This window comes from Anomaloglossus baeobatrachus, chromosome 9, assembly GCF_048569485.1.
Source record: "Anomaloglossus baeobatrachus isolate aAnoBae1 chromosome 9, aAnoBae1.hap1, whole genome shotgun sequence".
Taxonomy (NCBI): Eukaryota; Metazoa; Chordata; class Amphibia; order Anura; family Aromobatidae; genus Anomaloglossus; species Anomaloglossus baeobatrachus.
The window spans coordinates 203,231,990-203,250,460 of record NC_134361.1 but is presented as its reverse complement, the minus strand read 5'-3'; the positions used below and the strand labels follow the sequence as shown (position 1 = coordinate 203,250,460).

General features: G+C 44.1%; 1 protein-coding gene across 3 annotated transcripts in view; it reads left to right on the top strand.

Moving 5' to 3' along the window:
* The window catches only part of LOC142251459 (semaphorin-3F-like), a 127,166-nt gene that overhangs the window by 29,147 nt on the left and 79,548 nt on the right, over window positions 1-18,471 (top strand). The window lies entirely within an intron of this gene.

Sequence of the window (18,471 nt, the reverse complement as noted above, 5' to 3'; positions counted from 1 at the left end):
TTTTGCAAATTTTAACATTTTTGTAGTTTATTCACTTAATAAAATATTGAAAAAAAATTTAATAAGCCAACCGCAAGCCACAGTGTAATCTATAGCATTACTATAATTTGCGTGCAGCCTTAATGGAAGATGTCACTTGACAGCTGCTTGTGCTTGGATGGAAATTTTGCCTGCCTCGCTCTCTGTTGCTCTCTCACTCTCTCGCACTCTCCTGTGCTCTCTTGCGCTCTCTCGCTCTCATGCTCTCTCACACGCTCTCTCGCTTCCCTCTCTTGCTCTTCTCTAACTCTTTCTTGCTCTTTTTCTTTTGCTCTTTTTCTTTTGCTCTTTTTCTTTTACTCTTTCTCTCTCGCTCTCTCGCGCTTTCTCTCGCGCGCTCTCTCGCTCTGTCTTGCTTTCTGTCTTGCTCTCTCTCGCTCTTTCTCTTTGCTCTTTTTCTTTTGCTCTTTCTCTCTTGCGCTCTCTCTCTGGCTCTTTCTCTCTGGCTCTTTCTCTCTGGCTCTTTCTCTCTGGCTCTTTCTCTCTCGCTCTTTCTCTCTCGCTCCTTCTCTTTTGCTTTTTCTCTCTTTCTCTCTCTTTCGCACTCTCTCTCGCTCTCTCTCACTATCTCTCTCTCGTTCTTTCTCTCTTGCTCTCTCTCTTGCTCTCGCTCTCTTTCTCACTCTCTTTTGCTCTCTTTCTCACTCTCTTTTGCTCTCTTTCTCACTCTCTCTTGGTCTTTCTCTCTTGGTCTTTCTCTCTTGCTCGCTCTCTCGCTCTCTCTCTCTTTCTCTCTTGCTCTCTCTCTTGCTCTCTCTTGCTCTCGCTCTCTCTCGCTCTCTTTCTCTCGCTCTCTCTTGCTCTCGCTCTCTTTCTCGCTCTCTTTCTCGCTCTCTTTCTCTCGCTCTCTCTCTCTCGCTCTCTCTCTCTTGCTCTCTCTTGCTCTCGCTCTCTCTCTCGCTCTCTTTCGCTCTCTCTTGCTCTGTCTCTCTCTCGCTCTCTCTCGCTCTCTCTTGTTCTTTCTCTCGCTCTTTTGCTCTGTCTCGCTCTCTTTCTCTCTCGCTCTCTTGCTCTCTCTTGCTCTCTCTCGCTCTCTTGCTTTCTCGCTTTTTCTCTCTCTCGCTCTCTCGCTTTTTCTCTCTCGCTCTCTCTCTCTTGTTCTTTCTCTCGCTCTCTCGCTTGCTCTCTCTCGCTCTCTCTCGCGCTCTCTCTCTCTCGCTCTCTCTCGCTCTCTCCATCTGATTGTCACACTCTGCACTTCACTTACATACAGTGCTATTATTTACATGAAGGTGAACCTTCTGTGTTCTTCTTTTCATCATCCATCCTAGCTCTCCTCCTGCATCTTTTTCCTCTGTGCTTGGGTATGAATCCTATCAGAGCATCATCCCATGACCAGCAAGAGCCAGTCACATCTCTATCTCCTGGGATGACTTTATGATTATCCTTTCTGCTATAGCCTCCTTAATAAACTTATACATTATCAGTATACAGGGAGGTCTTATAGTAAAACTTAATGACAAGAGCTGCGCAGTCATCATCATTACCTTTGATAGGAGCTTTTGTCCCCCTACTGATTTTGGCTTCTTATATTATAGCTGTGTGACAGGAGCTGTGCAGTCATCATCATTACCTTTGATAGGAGCTTTTCTCTCCCTACTGATTGTGGGTTCTTATATTACAACTGTGTGACAGGGGCTGTGCAGTCATCATCCTTACCTTTGATAGGAGCTTTTGTCTCCCCTTACTGATTGTGGCTTCTTATATTATAGCTGTGTGACAGGAGCTGTGCAGTCATCATCATTACCTTTGATAGAAGTGGTTTCTTATAGCTGTGTGACAGGAGCTGTGCAGTCATCATCATTACCTTTGATAGAAGCTTTTGTCCCCCTACTGATAGTGGCTTCTTATATTATAGCTGTGACAGGAGCTGTGCAGTCATCATCATTACCTTAGATAGAAGCTTTTGTTCAACTACTATGGAGAATTTTAGTGGTACATGCCATGCAGTGGCATCACGCAGGATGTTCTGGTGACAGATATGGTAACTCCCTCCACAGAACATATCGCCATGTAGTACTCAGCATGGGGTTGTCTTTTTGAGAAAGTGCTTCTGGGACGCTTTGAAGAAACGGTCGTTGCACAGGTTTTACCATTAAATCAGTATACCGCTGAGATGTTAGTATACCTGGAACAAGACTGGAGGTCCGTCTATCGTACGCTATACCACCCCACACCATAATCTCGGAGTAAGACCTTCAAGCAGGTCTCTTCATGTTGAGATGGGCTCCTCAGATTTGAAAAGTGGCGCCTAGTGAAATTGTATTTAGGCAGTTGGTAAACAACCAGTTTAACTGCCAGTACCTCTCTCCCAGCTTCTTTGCCCTCAGAATGATAAACCTGCCAAGTAATGCAGCCTTTTGGTTTTTTTTGCTGTTTTTTTCCCCCCTTACCCTAAATCTCTGCATTACTAGATGGATTAGGATTTAGGAGAACCTTGAATATAACCCTTAAAGCGGCAGTAACATTTAATTGTCAAGCTTTGGAAAACAAGAATGTGGAAAGAAAAAAAACCAAAACTGTTAACGATAAGAAACGTCTGACTTTGTGCCAGGTTCGTATTCGGTTAGACAAAACATAGACGTACAGGGACACATTTTCTCACTTTTGACAGAAGAATCACATGACTTTTGTTTCAGTGACCTTTAAATGCCACTTGCCAACGTTTATGCAGATTTATTACGGCTGTAACAGGGTCAGGTTTTTGGTTGTGAGAAAAAAAAAAGAAAGAAAAATAGCAATTTGCTTTGGTGTCTGTGACATATTTGTTTTAGATAATAGGTCTACTCATAATAAATGCGCCTAAAACAAAAAAAAAATATTTGTGTAAGGGAGGATACAAGCTGTGTTTGACCCGTGATATACAGGCATTTTTTTTTTGTAGGGTACAGTTATGTTATACATTTATTACAATGCTTCCCCCACAATCAAAACTTTTTACCTACCCACTGGATAAATTATTTATTATTATAGCACCATGTATATTATGGCACTTTACAAGTGAAAGGGGTATACATAAAAAACAGGTACAACAATCATGAACAGTACAAAAACAGAGGAGGAAAAAGGAGGAAAGAGGGCTCTCAGTCTACAGGGGATGGGTGAGGATACAGTAGGTGAGGGCAGAGCTGGTCGTGCGGCGCTGCAGTGGACTGAGGGGGATGGGTGAGGGTATGGTAGGTGAGGGCAGAGCTGGTCGTTCAGTGCTACAATGGATTAATGGGTGATGGCATGGTAGGTGAGGGCATAGCTGGTTGTGCGGTGCTACAATGGAGTGATAGGTGAGGGCATAGCTGGTTGTGCGGTGCTACAATGGAGTAATGGGTGAGGGCATGGTAGGTGAGGGCATAGCTGGTCGTTCAGTGCTACAATGGAGTGATAGGTGACGGCATGGTAGGTGAGGGCATAGCTGGACGTGTGGTGCTAGAATGGACTGATGGGTGAGGGCATGGTAGGTGAGGGCATAGCTGGACGTGTGGTGCTAGAATGGACTGATGGGTGAGGGCATGGTAGGTGAGGGCATAGCTGGACGTGTGGTGCTAGAATGGACTGATGGGTGAGGGCATAGCTGGACGTGCGGTGCTAGAATGGACTGATGGGTGAGGGCATGGTAGGTGTGGTAATAGCTGGTCGTGCGGCGCTACAGTGGACTAAGGCGTGTTGAGTGAGGGTACAGTAGGTGAGGGAATAGCTGGTCGTGCGATGCTACAGTGGACTGATGAGTGAAGGTACGGTAGGTGAGGGCATAGCTGGTCGTGCTGCGATACAGTGGACTGAGGCATGATTGATAAGGGTACAGTAGGTGAGGGTAGAGCTGGTTTTGCAGCGCTACAGTGGACTGAGGTGTGATGGGTGAGGTTACAGTAGGTGAGGGCACAGCTTGTCGTGCGATGCTACAGTGGACTGATGAGTGAGGGTACGGTAGGTGAGGGTATAGCTGGTTGTGCGGTGCTACAGTGGACTGAGGCGTGATGGGTGAGGATACAGTAGGTGAGGGTAGAGCTGGTTGCACAGTGGTGTACTGGTCTGAGGTTCACTGCAGGTTATAGGCTTGTTGGAAGAGGTGGGTCTTTAGAGTCCTGTTGAAGCTTTCCCCAGTAGGTGAGAGTCTGATATGTTGGGGTAGAGCGTTCCAGAGTATGGGGGAGGCACGGGAGAAATCTTGTACGCGATTGTGGGAAGAGGAGATAAGTGGGGAGAAGAGAAGGAGATCTTGTGAGGATCTAAGGTTGCGTGCAGGTAGGTACCAGGAGACTAGGTCACAGATGTATGGAGGAGACAGGTTGTGGATGGCTTTGTATGTCATGGTTAATGTTTTGAACTGAAATCTTTGGGCAATGGGAAGCCAGTGAAGGGATTGGCAGAGTGGTGAGGCTGGGGAATAGCGAGGGGACAGGTGGATTAATCGGGCAGCAGAGTTTAAGATAGATTGTAAGGGTTCGAGAGTGTTGGAAGGGAGGCCACAGAGCAGGAGGTTGCAGTAGTTGAGGCGGGAAATGATGAGCGCATACACTAGTGTTTTTGCTTATTCTTGGTTAAGGAATGCATGAATCCAGAGGTATTTTTGAGTTGTAGTTGGCAGGAAGTGAAAAGGGCTTGAAGGATAGAGCAGAGTCTAGCGTTACTCCGAGGCAACAAGCTTGTAAGACTGGGGAGAGTAATCAGCCATCAACTTTGATGGATAGACTTGTTGGAGGGGTTGAGACAGGAGGAGGAAAGACAATGAATTCAGTTTTGTCCATGTTAAGCTTTAGGAATCGTGCAGAGAAGAAGGATGACATAGCGGACAGACACTGTGGGATTTTCATTAGTATGGAGGTGATATCAGGTCCAGAGAGGTAGATCTGCGTATCATCAGCGTAGAGATGGTACTGAAAGCCGTGGGACTCTGAGCTGCCCCAGGCCGAAGCGGTAGCTGTAAAAGAGAAGGGGTCCAAGAACACAACCTTGGGGGTGACCAACAAATAGGGGGCGAGATGAGAAGGTGGTATGTGAGTGGGAGACGCTGAATGTCCGATCGGTTACGTATGAAGAGATCCAAGATAGGGCCAAGTCTGTGATGCCCAGAGATGAGAGAATCTGTAATAGGAGGGAATGGTCTACTGTGTCAAAGGCAAAGGACAGGTCCAGGAGGAGGAGGATAGTAGTGTCGCTTGGCTTTGGCGGTTAGTAGGGCATTGGTGACTTTAGTTAGGGCAGTTTCAGTGGAATGATGCGGTTGGAAGCCAGAATAAATGATGAATATCTGATAGCTGAGACCTAAATCCCAACAATAGTGGTCCCCTTTGGGTTTGTCAATCCTATAGGCTTTCATGTTTGGTTAAAAATGAACACCCTGGACATGTAAATTTAGAAAGGTCCTCACATGACCTGAAGTATAGTAGGACCACTTTAATGGGGTAACATTTAATGACAGATTTCCTTGAAGATACAACAGGCATAACTCTGAAGTGTCACCCGGCACGCAGAATAAAAAAGAAGTCTACATATGTAAATTTAAGCATAAATTTAAGCAGACAGGAAAGAGTGTAAATGTCACCCAGTGTGTGGTAGAGCGCAGTGAGATTGTAACGCTCCGTACGGATTCGAGAATGCGATCAGATGGTGAATTTCACCATTTGTTTCTCATCTTTGTGAGCCAGAGCCTTGTGCACTGTGAATCTGGAATGGGGCCACATACCAGACAAAGGATGCCTTATGATGGGTGAGAAAAAAAAAAAAAGAGTGGAACAAAACCCCTCCGCTGTAAAAGAGAAAAAAATAACAATGCAGATAAAGGTGACTTTATGAGAATATGGACATTTCAAGGCTTTTTGAGCTGGAGTTATGCGTGAAATACCATTTTATGGGCTCAATCTCTAGGGGGTTTTTTTCTTTTAGCTTTGCTCATAGTTTTGTTTTGGTAAATGCTTGTATTTCCTATACAATTTCACTTATAGATTTATTTTCTTCATCAATTCAGAAAATTCTTATTTATTCCTCTTGTAATAAAAGCTGGAAGACAGAGAAGTGCAAAAAGGGTCTTACCCGGTGTTATGTCACCACCGGAGTCCGCTCCAGCGACTTCTGCTCCGATCGCCAGGCGACTCCGTGTTCCTGCCGTGGATGGTGCTGGTGATGGGAGAGGAGTCGATGCCAGCGGCACCGGTGGGCGCAGGCTCCGATCATCCACTGGGCTGGGTTATCTTGGGATCTGCAGTACCACTGGCTGACTGTGGGTGGCGTGTGTCTTCCAGCTGAAGTTGCCAGCGTTCAGCTACAGCCAATGGGAAGACACCACACCCTTCTTAGTTCCCCTCCTGTCTGCTGACCTCTGCCAGAGGTAGTTCTGATTTCCGGCTCCTGGTCCGCCCTATTCTGTTTTGTGACTCCTGTGTGCTGACTTCTGTGTGTTTTCTGACTACCCTTCTGCCTGCTGTTTTTGTACCTCGCTGCCAATCCGGATTTGACCTCTGCTACGTTTTCTGATTACGTCCTTGCCTGCCGATTCTGTCCCTGTTCTGCTATTCCTGGTTTGACCCTGCCTGACGACTACTCTCTCGGACTGCAGCCTTCCACAGGTAGTGATCTCCAGGGCCCTGTGTAATTCCAAATCCCTGTATAGGGGTTAAAGGGTTTCAGGGTTCTGGGGGTCCTGCTTGGTGAGTGGCTTCACTCTAGCCTGTCCATTACATCCCATCTGATTCTGTTGATCCAGGCAGGCATTACACCCGGGTGATGAATGAGGGTCACCTTGGTGGGTTGTGACAGTCACAACCACTGTACTGGCATATAACACAGCTGCTGCAAGTCCCACTTGTAGGTAGATTTTGGAATGGTGCAGGAAGAGTTAATGCCACGCTGCCATGAATAGAAGGAAACTCCATGAGAAATGAATGGGGATTTTAACACGTTTCGGGGAGTTCTTTCTCCTTCATCAGGTTTGGATCACTCTGAAACGCGTTGTTAAAATCACCATTAATTTTTTACCTGGAGTTAACAACGCGTTTAGGAGTGATTTTGCCCTAATAAAAAAGAAAGAACTCTCCAAAACGCGTTATCCCCAGGAAAAAAATAATGGGTTTTTATTTAACGCGTTTCAGGGAGTTCTTTCTCCATCTGGTTAAAATCACTCCGAATCGCGTTGTTAAAATCACTATTAATTTTTTACCTGGAGTTAACAACGCGTTTAGGAGTGATTTTTGATCTGATGAAGGAAAAACAACTCTCCAAAACGTGTTAAACCCAGGAAAATAATAATGGTGAGATTTTATTTAACGCATTTCAGAGGGTTCTTTCTCCTTCAGGTCAAAATCTCTCCGAAACGCGAAGTTAAGTCCACGGAAAAAATGAATGTTGATTTTATTTAACAATGCGATTCAGGGAGATCTTCTCTTTCATCAGGTCAAAATCACTCCGAATTGTGTTGATAACTCCTGAAAAAAATTAATGATTTTATTTAACAACGTGTTTCAGGGAAATTTTTCTCCATCAGGTCAAAATCACTTCGAAACGCGTTAACTCCAGGAAAAAAAATAATGGTGATTTTATTTAACGCGTTTTGGGGGATTTGTTTCTCCTTCATCGGGTAATAAATCACTTCGAAGTGCGTTGTTAACTCCAGGAAAAAATTAAGGGTGATTTTATTTAACAACGCTTTTCAGAGTGATTTAGACCTGATGAAGGAGAAAGAACTCTCTGAAACGTGTTAAGTAAAATCAACATTCATTTTTCCTGGAGTTTCCTTCGTTTCATGGCACCGTGGCATTAACCCTTCTTGCACCATTCCAACTCTTTTATTCCTCTTGGAAATGTATGAATAACTTGGGTGTTGCCATTATATTGCCAATGCAGTAAAGCTGCAGATTAGGTGGCTGTTTTCCGACTCTCCGAGATGATCGACTATGAGAGTATCATGTCCTGGATACGTCTGTGTGTAGTAGCTCTTGAAGTACTGACTCCAGCAGTGTCCACTCCTTGTGAATCTCCCCCAAATTTTTGAATGGCCTTTTCTTAACAATCCTATGAAGGCTGTGGTTATCCCGGTTGCTTGTGCACCTTTTTCTACCACACTTTTTCCTTCCACTCAACTGTCCATTAATATGCTTGGATACAGCACTCTGTGAACAGCCAGCTTCTTTATCAATGACCTTTTGTGGCTTACCCTCCTTGTGGAGTGCGTCGATGACTGCCTTCTGGACATCTGTCAAGTAAGCAGTCTTCCCCATGATTGTGTTGCCTACTGAACCAGACTAAGGGATCATTTTAAATGTTTAGGAAGCCTTTGCAGGTGTTTTGTGTTAATTTTTCTAATTTTCTGAGAATGACACTTGGGTTTTTATGGCTGTAAGCCATAATCATCAACATTCACAGAAAAAAATACTTGAAATAGATTCCTCTGTGTGTAATGACTCTATATAATATATCGGAATAGATCCCTCTGTATGTAATAACTCTATATAATGTATAGGAATAGATCGCTCTGTGTGTAATGACTCTATAATACATAGGAATAGATCCATCTGTGTGTAGTGGCTCTATATAATATATAGGAACAGATCCCTCTGTGTGTAATGACTCTATATAATATATAGGAATAGATCCCTCTGTGTGTAATGACTCTATATAATGTATAGGAATAGATCCCTTTGTGTGTAATGACTTTATATAATATATAGGAGTAGATCCCTCTGTGTGTAATGACTATATATAATACATAGAAATAGATCCATCTGTGTGTAGTGACTCTATATAATATATAGGAATAGATCCCTCTGTGTATAATGACTCTATATAATATAGTCTTATTTACCCGATGTGTATCATAGTTACCAGTGTACACCGGCTCCGTCACGATCCCAGCAGCGCCAGACATAACCTTGCGATGCTTGGATCTTGACGGAGCCGGTGTACGCTGGTAACCATTATACACATCGGGTAACTAAGGTCCCTTGGTTACCCGATGTGTATCATAGTTACCAGCGTTCACCGGCTCCCGGTACACATGTGCAGGGAGCCGGCATTATACTCCTCTCCCCCCAGGACTACTCCTCCTATTATAGTCCTCCTATTATACTCCTCTCTGAGTATAATAGGAGAACTATTATAGCATGGGGGATGGAGCACGATGGGGTGAGCAGCATGGGGGATATAACACGATGGGGAGTGCGCAGCATGGGGGATGTAGCACGATGGGGTGAGCAGCATGGGGGATGTAGCACGATGGGGAGTGCGCAGCATGGAGGATGGAGCACGATGGGGAGTGCGCAGCATGGGGGATAGAGCACGATGGGGAGTGCGCAGCATGGGAGATTGAGCACGATGGGGGGGGTGCGCAGCATCGGGGATGGAGCACGATGGGGAATGCGCAGCATGGAGGATGGAGCACAATGGGGAGTGCGCAGCATGGGGGATGGAACACAATGGGGAGTGCGCAGCATGGGGGATGGAGCACGATGGGGGGTGCGCAGCATGGGGGATGGAGCACGATGGGGGGTGCGCAGCATGGGGGATTTAGCACGATGGGGAGTGCGCAGCATGGGGGATGGAGCACGATGGGGAGTGCGCAGCATGCGGGATGGAGCACGATGGGGAGTGCGCAGCATGGGGGATGGAGCATGATGGGGAGTGGAGCACGATGGGGAGTGCGCAGCATGGGGGATGGAGCACGATGGGGAGTGTGCAGCATGGGGGATGGAGCACGATGGGGAGTGCGCAGCATATTGGATGGAGCACGATGGGGAGTGCGCAGCATGGGGGATGGAGCACGATGGGGAGTGTGCAGCATGGGGGATGGAGCACCATGGGGAGTGCGCAGCATGGGGGATGGAGCACGATGGGGAGTGCGCAGCATGGGGGATGGAGCGCGGTGGGGGGTGCGCAGCATGGGGGATGGAGCACACACACACTGCCACACACGCACTGCACAACACAACACACCACACACACACACACACACACACGCACTGCACAACACACCACACACACAGTGGGAACCACAAACACTGCCCTACACAGACACCCACACACACAGACAACACCGCACACACACAACACCCAACACACAAACACCGCGGCACACACAAATATACGCACATACTGCACAACACACACATTGCACAAAACATACCTCCCCCCAAAACACACCACACACACACAAACCGCGCAACACACACACATTGCACAAAACATACCTCCCCCAAAACACACACTCCACACAAACCGCGCAACACACACACACACAACGCTACAGACACACAGTGCTCCACAAATAACGCAACACACAAACAACACCGCTCTCACCCCCCGCCACACCCAGACAACACCCAGAACATGTACAGCGCCCTACACAAACACTTGGTAACTACAGACAACAACATCTATATATATATATATATATATATATATATATATATATAACAAAAATCATACATTAACTACACAATACGTAAATTCTAGAATACCCGATGCGTAGAATCGGGCCACCTTCTAGTATAATATATAGGAATAGATCCCTCTGTGTGTAATGACTATATAATATATAGGAATAGATCCCTCTGTGTGTAATGACTATATAATATATCGGAATAGATCCCTCTGTGTGTAATGACTATATAATATATCGGAATAGATCCCTCTGTGTGTAATGACTATATAATATATAGGAATAGATCCCTCTGTGTGTAATGACTATATAATATATAGGAATAGATCCCTCTGTGTGTAATGACTATATAATATATAGGAATAGATCCCGCTGTGTGTAATGACTCTATATAATATATAAGAATAGATCCCTGTGTGTGTATTGACTGTATATAATATATAGGAATAGATCCCTCTGTGTGTAATGACTGTATATAATATATAGGAATAGATCCCTCTGTGTGTAATGACTCTATATAATATATAGGAATAGATCCCTCTGTGTGTAATGACTCTATATAATATATAGGAATAGATCCCTCTGTGTGTAATGACTTTATATAATACATAGGAATAGATCCCTCTGTGTGTAATGACTCTATATAATATATAGGAATAGATCCCTCTGTGTGTAATGACTTTATATAATACATAGGAATAGATCCCTCTGTGTGTAATGACTCTATATAATATATAGGAATAGATCCCTCTGTGTGTAATGACTATATTATATATAGGAGTAGATCCCTCTGTGTGTAATGACTCTATATAATATATAAGAATAGATCCCTCTGTGTGTAATGACTCTAATATATAGGAATAGATCCATCTTTGTGTAATGACTCTATATAATATATAGGAATAGATCCCTCTGTGTGTAATGACTCTATATAATATATAGGAATAGATCCCTCTGTGTGTAATGACTGTATATAATATATAGGAATAGATCCCTCTGTGTGTAAAGACTCTACATAATATATAGGAATAGATCCCTCTGTGTGTAATGACTCTATATAATATATAGGAATAGATCCCTTCGTGTGTAATGAGTTTTTATAATATATAGGAATAGTTCCTTCTGTGTGTAATGACTCTATATAATATCTAGGAATAGATCCCTCTGTGTGTAATGACTCTATATGCTATATAGGAATAGATCCCTCTGTGTGTAATGACTATATAATATATAGGAATAGACCCCTCTGTGTGTAATGACTCTACATAATATATAGGAATAGATCCCTCTGTGTGTAATGACTCTATATAATATATAGGAATAGATCCCTCTGTGTGTAATGACTATATAATATATAGGAATAGATCCCTCTGTGTGTAATGACTCTACATAATATATAGGAATAGATCCCTCTGTGTGTAATGACTCTATATAATATATAGGAATAGATCCCTCTGTGTGTAATGACTATATAATATATAGGAATAGATCCCTCTGTGTGTAATGACTCTACATAATATATAGGAATAGATCCCTCTGTGTGTAATGACTCTATATAATATCTAGGAATAGACCCCTCTGTGTGTAATGACTCTATATACTATATAGGAATAGATCCCTCTGTGTGTAATGACTATATAATATATAGGAATAGATCCCTCTGTGTGTAATGACTCTACATAATATATAGGAATAGATCCCTCTGTGTGTAATGACTCTATATATATATAGGAATAGACCCCTCTGTGTGTAATGACTCTATATAATATATGCGTTTCCCTTTTTTGTATTGAATTTCTGAAATAACTGAACTTTTTGATGGTTTTCTTATTTATTGGGACACACTTGTAAGTACAGAAGACTCGCCAAACAAGAACATTCACTTATTCCAGCTTATTCCTACTTACTCAGCATTTTATTGTCCTCTGCGTTGATTTCTCTATATGTTTATTAGATTATGTCTTACTCAATCCACTTGCCTCATTTCTTCTGCCGTGATCACCTGTATGGCCGGAGGCAGTCGAAACTCCAGATCTGGTGCGTCTTGTTCAGCGCACAGCCTCGTGTGTGTCTGTAATAACCTGCGTGTCCTGCCAGGGCGGAAGTGCAATTGCTGACTGTTTATTTATTACTGATAGTTTTGGACTAATTAATTTTTGCTGTAGCAATAAAACATTTAACTTTGCACGGGCGATGAACGCTTACATACGCTTCCCATGGACTATGCCTATACACATCGCCCATATAAACATTAGTCGTACATGTATACAGATACCTTTCTAAACATCTAAGGCCAACTGTAGCCGTGGATCTACAGACCGCCTTTCCAGGGCTATATTGTCACGTGTGTATTTCACAGGAACAGCACATCCTGTGCTCACCATAGCAAAATCACAATCCCCCCAAAGATGGGACATATGAAACTGATTAGCTATAACATTAAAACCATCTGGCTAATATTGTGTAGGTCTAATTTGTGCCGCCAACTGCTCTGACCTGTCGAGACTTGAACACCACAAGTCCCTCTGGCGGTGTCCTGGCAGAGAGGCGCTGCGAGCAGGAACCTTTAAAGGGGCTGTACTGGGGTTTAATTGGTCGGGGGCGCTAGAAGTCGGACCCTCACCTATCAGCTGATTTAAAGGAAATTGCACAGCGCCATGCACAGCACTAAAGTGTCGGCATTGTGGCCACGTAGGCTAATAGTCATACGTCCTGTGCGTAAATGTGATAGCGATAGTGGTTGTGTGTGGTGCTGCAAGTTGTGTTTTTCACATTGTGCGACTGGTTCCTTTTTTCTTGTGTGTGTGTGTGTGTGTGTGTATATATATATATATATATATATATATATATATATATATAAATATATTATATGTATGTATGTATGTACAAACAATGAAATGGATCCAGCAATAAAATCCAAAGTCCAGGTGGCAGTAAAAAATTTTGTTTTGTACTTTATTAAATCTTATTAAAAATATTCCAGAGCCCCTGTCATAGGAAAGTGCAGGACACATGCAGAGACAAACGACGCGTTTCGGCGGCACTAGCCACCTTCCTCACGGTCCAAGCCTAAACTCAATATATATATATATATTAGTGTGTGTGTGTGTGTGTGTGCAGACATGCCTTCCTTGGTATTTGGGGTATGTTTACATTTCTCCTTACCTTTTGAAAAAATGTTCTTTCTCCACTTGTTGAGTAGTGTGTGTGCTTTATGCTTACCACTCAGAGCCAAGCATGCCTTCCAACTTCTGCTTCACCCACAGCATACGCAGAGAGAGGGAAGAGGGGGATGCGGCTGTAGTTTTTCTTCACCCACAGCACTTGCAGAAAGAGGGAGGAGGGAGATGCAGCTGCAGTTTTGCTTCACCCACAGCATTCATAGGTAGAGCGTGGAAGGGGATGTGGTAGCGGTTTTGCTTCACCCTCATCATTCGCAAGGAGAAGGAGGGGGATGTGGCTGCAGTTTTGCTTCACCTACAGCATTCGCAGGTAGAGGAAGGAGGGGGATGTGGCTGCAGTTTTGCTTCACCCTCAGCATTCGCAGGTAGAGGGGGGGGGATGTGGCTGCAGTTTTGCTTCACCTACAGCATTCGCAGGTAGAGGGAGGAGGGGGATGTGGCTGCAGTTTTGCTTCATCCACTGCGTTCGCAGAGGGAAGAAGATGTGGCTGCAGTTTTGCTTCACCCTCAGCATTCGCAGGGAGAGGGAGGAGGGTATGCGGCTGCAGTTTTGCTTCACCCACAGCATTTGCAAAGAAGGTGGATTGGGATGCGGCTGCAGTTTTGCTTCACCCACAGCATTTGCAGAGAGAGATGAGAGGGGTGCAACTGCAGTTTTTCTTCACCCACAGTATTCGTAGAGAGTAGGAGGAGGGGGGGATGTAGCTGCAGTTTTGCTTCACTTATAGCATTTGCAGAGAGAGAGGAGGGGGATGCAGCTGCAGTCTTTTTTCACCCACAGCATTCACAGAGAGAAGGAGCAGGGGGATGTGGCTGAAGTTTTCCTTCACCCATAACATTCATAGAAAGAGGGAGGAGAGGGATGTGACTGCAGTTTTTCTTCACCCACAGCATTTGCAGAGAGAGAGGAGGGGGATGCAGCTGCAGTTTTTCTTGTTTTCTTCACCCACAGCATTCGCAGAGAAAGGGAGTAGGGGGATGCGACTGCAGTTTTGCTTCACCCACAGCATTCACAGGCAGAGAGAGGGAGGAGGGGGATGTGGCTGCAATTGTTGCCTTCTATTCACTGATCTAATAAAGGTGGCATTTATTGGCAACTGAGAATGTTGTAAACCATTTACAGAGAGTCTAGAGGCAAGAGAACATAGAGGAAGCTAGAAGATGAAGAAGATGATATTTTACCCTCCCAAAAAGTCTATATATTAAAGTAAAGCTGACTTATGCAGCTACACCCCCCCAGTAAATTCGAGTAGACCATAAGACAGCATGCACCGCAATGCGTTCTCCACCATTGTCCTGGACCTGTAATTTATACATCTTACCCTCTGATTTTTGCCTAATCTCATCCATGTCTAATATTTTCACACAGAAAGGGACAAAAATGCAGCGGGGTGTCTGCACAATCACACTGGTGTGCAATCCTATTAGATCCGTCCTGCCGGAGGGAGGATCCTATTAGTTTAGGTGTATCTGTTTGGATCCAGTCTTACTCCTGCCATCGTAGATGTTGAACATGAATTTGAAAATACGGTAGATCGGAGAAAAGCGCGAGAAAAAATAATTTATTTTCCCAAGTTGCTTACTTCTAAATCGGTACCGGCGCTTTCAGATATTTTTGGCCGTGATGTAACAACAATTACTATGGCAGGAATGATAATTCGTAGACTATACCTCATCGCCATAGTGCCCGAATAAGTAGGGTGCTGAAAGCTGCCAAGGCCTTATTTAGAAGAATATGTCCCCCTTAATTAATAGTCCTGTCGCTGTTAATTTTAATTTGTGTGTCCTACATAATAGAACTTGGCTTGTGGCTTTCTGGGCATGTGTTTCGGGACACTGATTATTATCATCAACACGTACGAGGGAGGAAATTATTACTAATACAGCCCTAAAGCTCACATGGTGACAATGCGCTCCTCTCACTATATTTCTGCTAGTAATTAGTCATAATATTATAGGGGCTGGTCACATAATTAGTGGAATAACTCGGGCAACAGGTTTAATGTTTTATAGAATCCAAAATAAGAAACTTTAGTATGAGCAACAAAATATTTGGGAGCCTACTTGGGCCAAAAGCAAAAAAAAAAAAAATACCAGGGAAGAACTGGAAGTAATGATATGAGCATGTAGCTGTGTCATGATATCAGGGCACACATAAAAGATGACTTGGGACGGTTTCACACATCCGTAATCAGACGGCAATACCCGGATCGGCCACGGGTCTCCTGACCTGAACTTGACAGCCTCATATATGATTATGTTCAGATCAGGAGACCCACTGTCGATCCGTGCATCAGGGTCTGTACTTGGACCCATACAGAGAAGATGTTGTGTGCCAAAAAAGTATATGGACCCTTTAGCTTGTCATAAAGCACCGTACTATGTGTCTGAGAGATAAGCTACTTGCTGCTTTGGAGGTAGAAGTGGCTCTCCTTAACTCTTGGACCCCTGTGTAACTGCGCAGATTGCACCAATAGTTTGTCCACCCCTGCTCAGACTGTAAAACCAGCGATAGATTGAACACTAAATTGTATGTGAAGTTTTCAAAGAAGAGAAATGAGGGGTAAAGGAAAAGGAAGACGGAGAGAAAGGAGAAGACAGATAGAAGGTAATGGAAAAGGAAGGTAGAGAGAAGGAATAATGGGAAAGGAAGATCGAGAGAAGGGTAAAGGAAAAGAGAGAGAAGGGTAATAGAAATAGAAGATAGAAAGCAGGGTAAAGGAAAAGAGAGAGAAGGGTAAAGGAAGATAGAGAGAAGGGAAAAGGAAGACAGAGATAAGGGGTAAAGGAAAAGGAAGATTGAGAAAAGGGGTAAAGGAAAAGAGAGAGAAGGGGTAAAGTAAAAGGAAAATGGAGGGAACGGGTAAATGTAAAGGAAGATAGATAGAAGGATAAGGGGAAAGGAAGATAGATGGAAGGGTAATAGAAATTGAAGATAGAGAGCAGGGTAAAGGAAAAGTAAGAGAGAGAGGTAAAGAAAAAGGAAGATAGAGAAAAGGGTAAAGGAAAGAAAGATAGAGGGATAAAGGAAAGGAAGATAGATGGAAGGGGTAAAGGAAAAGGAAGATAGAGGGAAGGCTAATCGAAATGGAAGGTAGAGAGAAGGGTAAAAGGAAGATAGAGGGAAGGGTAATGGAAAAGGAAGATAGAAGGAAGGGGTAAAGGAAAAGGAAGATAGAGGGAAGGGTAAAGGAAAAAGAAGATAGAGGGAAGGGTAAAGGAAAAAGAAGATAGAGGGAAGGGTAATGGAAAAGGAAGATAGAGGGAAGGGTAATGGAAAAGGAAGGTGGAGAGAAGGGGTAAAGGAAAAGGAAGGTGGAGAGAAGGGAAATGGAAAAGGAAGATCGAGAGAAAAGGAAAAGGAAGATAGAGGGAAGGGTAAAGGAAAAAGAAGATAGAGGGAAGGGTAAAGGAAAAAGAAGATAGAGTTAAGGGTAATGGAAAAGGAAGATATAAAGAAATGATAATGGAAAAGGAAGATAGAGGGAAGGGGTAAAGGAAAAGGAAGGTGGAGAGAAGGGGCAAAGGAAAAGGAAGATAGGGGGAAGGGTAATGGAAAAGGAAGATAGAAGGAAGGGCTAAAGGAAAAGGAAGGTGGAGAGAAGGGATAATGGAAAAGGAGGATCAAGAGAAGGGTAATAGAAATGGAAGAAAGATAGAAGGGTAAAGGAAAAGGGAGATAGATGAAAGGGAAAAAAGAAGAGAAAGGACAGAGCTTTAACCTAAGTAGGTTGAAGTAGATAAGATGATTTTATGTATATTGCTCAAAATTATTTGTTTATTTCTTGAATGCTACGGTTAGAAATTGAGGCAACTTTCCAAATAGCTTTGTTGGACAATATCCTATTATTTTGAGTATGGTGTTCCCATACTAACCCATGGTCACAGACTACAAAAACCCTTCATAGTGTGATCCTACAGTCATAGTTCACGCTATCTGCACCACACCTCATGTGCAGAGCCCATCACCAAGGATTGCAAGATGTCAGGGACAGATGGATGAAAAACGACGGCAGGATTTCTCTACACAAGGTTTGTTCTTATTCTGTCACCCTGGAGGACATTGCTCGGTATAGTGACTGCAGACACAGCAATCGAGCCTCGTCTTTGCAGCCTCCTAGTTTTAAAACCGCAAAGTGTGGAGTGTAAATAGAGGGGCGGTGGTCCTGCATGACCTCTGCTCCGCACACTACCATGAGACTGACGAAAAAGAAAGAACCCAGCCACTCGTCCAAATTTAGTTCAAATCAACATTTATTTCCTTAAACACCATACAAACAGGATATCCTTATCTTGCTTACATGCTTTGGTTGGGACTAACAGAACTTTTATTTGTCTCTTTAGAAGTAGAATAAGGGTGGTGTCACACACAGCGACGACGACAACGACGTCGCTGTTACGTCACCATTTTCTGTGACGTTGCAGCGACGTCCCGTCGCTGTCGCTGTGTGTAACATCCAGCAACGACCTGGCCCCTGCTGTGAGGTCGCCGGTCGTTGCTGAATGTCCAGCTTCATTTTTTGGTCGTCGCTCTCCCGCTGTGAAGCACACATCGCTGTGTGTGACAGCGAGAGAGCGACGAAATGAAGCGAGCAGGGAGCAGGAGCCGGCGTCTGGCAGCTGCGGAAAGCTGTAACCAGGGTAAACATCGGGTAACCAAGGGAAGACCTTTCCCTGGTTACCCGATATTTACCTTCATTACCAGCGTCTGCCGTTCTCGCTGCCAGTGCTGGCTCCCTGCTCTCTGCACATGTAGCTGCAGTACACATCGGGTAATTAACCCGATGTGTACTGTAGCTAGGAGAGCAGGGAGCCAGCGCTAAGCAGTGTGCGCAGCTCCCTGCTCTCTGCACGTGTAGCACAGCGACGCGTGCTGTTATGATCGCT